The sequence below is a fragment of the Lytechinus pictus genome, chromosome 15 (genome assembly GCF_037042905.1).
Source record: "Lytechinus pictus isolate F3 Inbred chromosome 15, Lp3.0, whole genome shotgun sequence".
NCBI lineage: Eukaryota > Metazoa > Echinodermata > Echinoidea > Temnopleuroida > Toxopneustidae > Lytechinus > Lytechinus pictus.
The window spans coordinates 2,411,109-2,416,989 of NC_087259.1; the positions used below are offsets into that span (position 1 = coordinate 2,411,109).

Sequence of the window (5,881 nt, forward strand, 5' to 3'; positions counted from 1 at the left end):
GAAAGTTGTGGCAGATTCAGTGAAGACTGACGAGTGAATTTTAATAGCTGGGAAGACTATATAGAAACGGGGGCCGCGGAACAAGTTTGAAAATGAGGGGGGGGGGGCTGACCATTTAGAAAATAAAATCAGATGGTTATGTTTTTTAATACATACATGTTTAATTGAAAAAAGAAATAGTAGCTCCCTCAGTTCTGCGCTGAGATCGAGAGGAGGCCATGCAAATCAAGGCTGCACGTACGGACCCGGGGGAGGGGCTTTTATATCAACTCCCACTTTCTCAATAATCATGCATTAAAACGAGAAAATTACCATCAGACGGTGATTTCATCTTTTTAAAAATAATTTTATTGCAATTTTTTCCCCCTTCCCAATTTTGCTGACTTTTCACTTTTCATATTTACAGAGCTTTCCATAAAATTTAAATGGCAATGAATATTAATTTTCAGCTTTCCATACATTTTGATTGACACGGTGACAAAAATGGCATCATCCGGAGCGAAAATGGGCTCCTCGGCGGCTAAGTTACTGCTGATTTTCAGTCTTTTTCTTGAAGTAAAAGCCAAACTGTATGATCCTCCTGGTGATGTTGCTGTGCTCAATCATCAGAATTTTGTCAATGACGTTTTCAACTCGGAAAAAATGTGGTTTGTTGAGTTTTACTCGAGCTGGTGCGGGCATTGTATCCATTTTGAGCCTACGTGGAAGTCTTTTGCGGGGGATCTGCGGGGTGAGTAATTCATTTTGACCGTAGCCATCGGCCGCGGCCCTGGCCTGGGCCGCTTTTGTTTTGCGTATCCAACCTGATTCCCTGAAACTTAAAGGTTAATTTTTTTTTATGTTGGAATCGTATCAACACCAGACCTGCCAAATATAGTACGACAAAGTCACCGTCCATATGCCTAACTATTTTAAGTTTAAATTTTTGTTTTTCTTGATTATGATTTGATGAAAGATATTTCATTTGCCGTTTGCTGAGTGACATGCCAAGACAGAGTTCCTGTATTATTCAGTTCGTGCTCTGATTGGATTGTAGCACTTGTTAATATATTTGTCACTTGCCTATCTTAGCTTCTATTTGTAGTGTCACAGTTTTCAAATATCCGTGCCAAATAAATTTCCACCTAAAGAATTTGTGGATATTGTTTCTTTATCTATGGTTTCTTGCAAAAATATTGCAGCAAGCTCTAGTTGTATTCAGATTGAAAACTAAGATGCTTCATGTTTGCTTCTTTTTAAGTTTTGTTCTTCTTCCTCCATTAGCTTTGGAGATCAGCAAAATAAGATCCTGCGCATACATTTTCACTTAATACATGATTCAGGAATTTGATATAAAAGAGTTACTGAATTTTTAGGCCATTACACAAAATGCCTCAAATTAAATATTATTTCATCATTTTGACTCTGATATTTTAGTGAATATCTTTCTATGATGTACATGTAGTTGTACAGTTTGTGATTGCTGTGTGACTTCTTTTACTAGAATCATGCTGATTAGTCTTCAGACTTTTTGTTGAGTATTTTTATTAAACCTAATTGATTTTTTCAATTTGAAGATGGAAATCTATCAAATGATTGCACACCTATGAATTCATATGAAAGTTATCAAGTTACATGCTATTTGTACTGTGGATATGTTCGTAATAAATGGATTGAGTTTTTGATAAAAGTATGCGTATGAAATACTGACGTTTTATTTTATTTGTTATGCAAATTAGGTGTATTTCATTCATTTTTTGTCTCACCTGCATAGCAGTGTGAGACTATAGGCGCCGCTTTTCCGACGGCGGCGGCGTCAACATCAAATCTTAACCTAAGTTAAAGTTTTTGAAATGACAGCATAACTTAGAAAGTATATGGACCTAGTTCATGAAACTTGGCCATAAGGTTAATCAAGTATTACTGAACATCCTGCCTGAGATTCATGTCACATGACCAAGGTCAAAGGTCATTTAGGGTCAATGAACTTAGACCATGTTGGGGGAATCAACATCAAAATCTTAACCTACACTGTAAGGTTAAGTTTTTGAAATGTCATCATAACTTAGAAAATGTATGGACCTAGTTCATGAAACTTGGACATAAGGTTAATCAAGTATCACTGAACATCCTGCATGAGTTTCACGTCACATGACCAAGGTCAAAGGTCATTTAGGGTCAATGAACTTTGGCCGAATTGGGGGTATCTGTTGAATTACCATCATAACTTTGAAAGTTTATGGATCTGATTCATGAAACTTGGACATAATAGTAATCAAGTATCACTAAACATCCTGTGCAAGTTTCAGGTCACATGATTAAGATCAAAGGTCATTTAGGGTCAATGAACTTTGGCCAAATTGTGGGTATTTGTTGAATTACCATCATAACTTTGAAAGTATATTGGTCTAGTTCATTAAACTTGGACATAAGAGTAATCAAGTATCACTGAACATCATGTGCGCATTTTAGGTCACATGACCAAGGTCAAAGGTCAATGAACTTTGGCCGAATGGGGGTATCTGTTGAATTACCATCATAACTTTGAAAGTTTATGGATCATCTGATTCATGAATCCTGGCCATAAGAGTAATCAAGTATCACTGCACATCCTGTGTGAGTTTCAGGTCACATGATCAAGGTCAAAGGTCATATAAGGTCAGTGAACTTTGGCCAAACTGGGGGTATTTGTTGAATTACCATCATATCTCTGTAAGTGTATCGGTCTAGTTCATAAAACGTGGACATAAGAGTAACCAAGTATCACTGAACATCTTGTGCGAGTTATAGTAGGTTTCAAAGTCAGCATTGCTGCTATATTGAATCGCGTGATGCAGGTGAGACCGCCAGAGGCATTCCACTTGTTTTATTAAGTCAGTGCTTATTGCAATGATGATGATAACGAGAGCTGACATCTTCTAGATTTACTGTATTACAATCCAATTGACCTTAAGTAGTGCAATATTTTATCTTCAGATCTAGATTTTAGGATTTACATTGCCTACATGTATATCATATTTTAATTCTAATCTTAATGTGCTGTAGGATTTTATATTTTAAAAATCCATGTAAAATTATATCACTGAAATTTACATTTTAGATTGGAAGCATGTAGTCATTGTAGCTGCAATAGACTGTGCAGATAAGACAAATACTGAAGTATGCAGAAAACATGATGTCCATGGTTATCCTTCACTAAAGGTGAGTTTCTCAAACATGAATTAAAGAAATAAAATGGGCTTGAGTTGCATGCATTTAAGGGCGACATGATTTTGTGATGTTCGGGGGGAGGGGGGGGGGGTGGGGGCTCAGTGGGGCTTGAGAAATCTGTTAGGCAAGGAGAAAAGAGGCACCTAAAAAATTGGGCCCATTGATTAACTTCAGCTCATTGTTATAATAATCGATCAATTTCCTGCAGGACCCTAAACACGTAGTGTTGGTGTAAAAAGTGCATCCTTTGTTAAGTATTATAATCTTTTATACCCTCACAAAGTGGACCGTAAACATGTAGCTTTCCTAGCGAAATAGATACCCTTTTTTCATTATTTTAGTGTTTTTGACACCCTTATTACATTATGTATGTAACTTGCCCTATCTTGAAAAATAGATCCTTTTTACGTGTTTGGTCGCACATTGTTATTGTTCAATATCATTTGTATGTTTGATTAAATATATTGTATATTTTTTATTCAATATGTCAAGCCAATTTTCTGAAACCTTCAGTTTTAAATATTTAAGTATGGGCCCGCAAGGATATAAAATGTAATTGGACCACATACTTTATTCAATACAATAAATAAATTTGGATTTTAGAGGTTTTCTGATGAGTACTGAAAGAAGGCTCTTATATCTGTTTTCAATGGACCATATCACACGTTAAGGTAGTTGTAACTTGTATGAAATAAATGCTAGTTTACGATTATAAAATTATATACAACGTGATTTGGTAATTTTCACATTATACTCATTTAGAGTGCCATTAGCATAGTTTTGTGGGACACACTGTAATATTCCTGATTAAAAAAAGAATCGCTCTCTAGAAGATTATGCACATCTGAATGTTTTGAAATATGTATGATGCGAAAAGAGGCGGCATTTGAAAAACGAAGTCTTGTTTATCTTCTATTTAAATGGCAAGGAGAATTTTGTACAGAATTAGGTTCCGATTAGTTTGACATTCTTAGGCATGAAATTTTTCTTTTCTTTAATTGTTTGAGTGCTTTATTTCAGTTTAGTGCTGTTTATTTTTCTTCTAACCCTCAGAACTTCCCTCCATATACAAAAGCTGATAATATGACAGGAGCCAAGCTATTTAGAGGTAAGTTTCAGGGTAAATTGCCAATCCATCTATTGCCAAATCGTCTATTGCCAAATCGTCTACTCATCACATGGTCTAACTTCATTTAGTCTAATGCCATTCTCTCCATTGTTGGGGCCGAAGTCGGCCGCAACCATTCACTCATCAAGGGCGACAAGAGGACAGATGAGAGAGGGACAGGCAGATGAGTTGTGTAGTGTTTAATATAAACAGTAGTAAAAACGGGAAAACGGGAAAAACCCCTGCATTGTACAGAAGACAAAAGAAAACATCATAAGTAAAAAATAACATAAATTGTTACAAGTTGTATCATCAGTTATCAGACTTCTGTACAAAGTAGTTTAATTAAAGTAAATTGACATGGAATATCAATTGTAGCTATTTAACCAAACAATGTAGAAATTATTATCATATAATATTATAAATTGTCGTAATACAGTATTCATTATCAAATATTATAATTTCATCTTCCGGAAAGGAAAAACACCTGAAATTATGACATCAAAGTAATTCTGACTCGGATTGTCATATGTTAGAATTTAGCGTAAATCACTAGGTTAAATAACTCACCCTAGTATAATAAGGTCCCAGGAATATATGTCTCCTGGTCAGCTGCGCCCATGGTCAGCAGCCATGAACAATCAACAGCCTCTATATCAGCGGCTATAAAAAGGAATAGATCCGTTATCTACTATGTATTTCAACATATAAATCGTTACTTCAAGAACCCAACAAATAATTTCGCAAGACCGAAGCGGGTCTGATATTTAAGACTAAGCATCAATCTAAATATTGTAAGCAAAGATCGCAAAGAGTACGCTTACGTACATAGTTAAACATTCCATCGTTTGGTGAATGACTTTAAACATGTCATATAAAAAATGCAAAGTGATTAAATATCATCACTGTCAACCACATAAGCTGCATGAAATATTAAGCAGTTTATATCGTGGTACATAGTAAATATTAAGGTGTGTTCAAAGATTCAAAAGTTATAAGCTGGATATACATAATGACACAATTCAAAATGTAAAATGGTGTGTTTTCTAACACTACTTTGTCCGGCTAGAAATGAACAATCCCATAGAATTAAGAATATTTTCTGGGTAACGAGATCTTATAAATTCCAGCAAAGTAAAACATACATCAGATAAAATTCAATTAACATACCTGGTAAATAACAACTGCAAACCTACAGTCAAAAGCTAATGTGCAGCTTCTAAAATGGTCAACAAGCCGCGACGACTTCGTTTTGAGTTGTGCGCGGGATAATGTCACTGCCCAGCTACCGGGCCTTGCCTAATATATCTCCGCATTTATGACGTCACACTTTAATGCATCAAAATATGATATGCTATAGTGAATATTAATTTAAATCGATATTCATGTGTAATATATATGTGCATATTTATATTCATGCATCTATGTCCAACAATTGTATCATAATACATGTTTTTTAAAATAATAAAGGGGAGGACTATTTTTCCTCGGCGGGATGACACTAGACCCACGTGACCAAAAAGTGATTAGGTTTCGCGGTCTGTGATACAATTTAACCACACCCGAATTGGTCGTAGGGTGGTC

The 5,881-nt window shown here is 35.4% G+C and overlaps 1 long non-coding RNA gene across 1 annotated transcript; it reads left to right on the forward strand.

Annotated features, from left to right (window-relative positions):
• Positions 1–468: 468 nt before the first annotated feature.
• Positions 469–5,881, forward strand: LOC135156821 (uncharacterized). Its single transcript, XR_010295865.1, has 3 exons — positions 469–730; positions 3,080–3,180; positions 4,243–5,881. It is a non-coding gene; the product is annotated as an uncharacterized LOC135156821 (long non-coding RNA).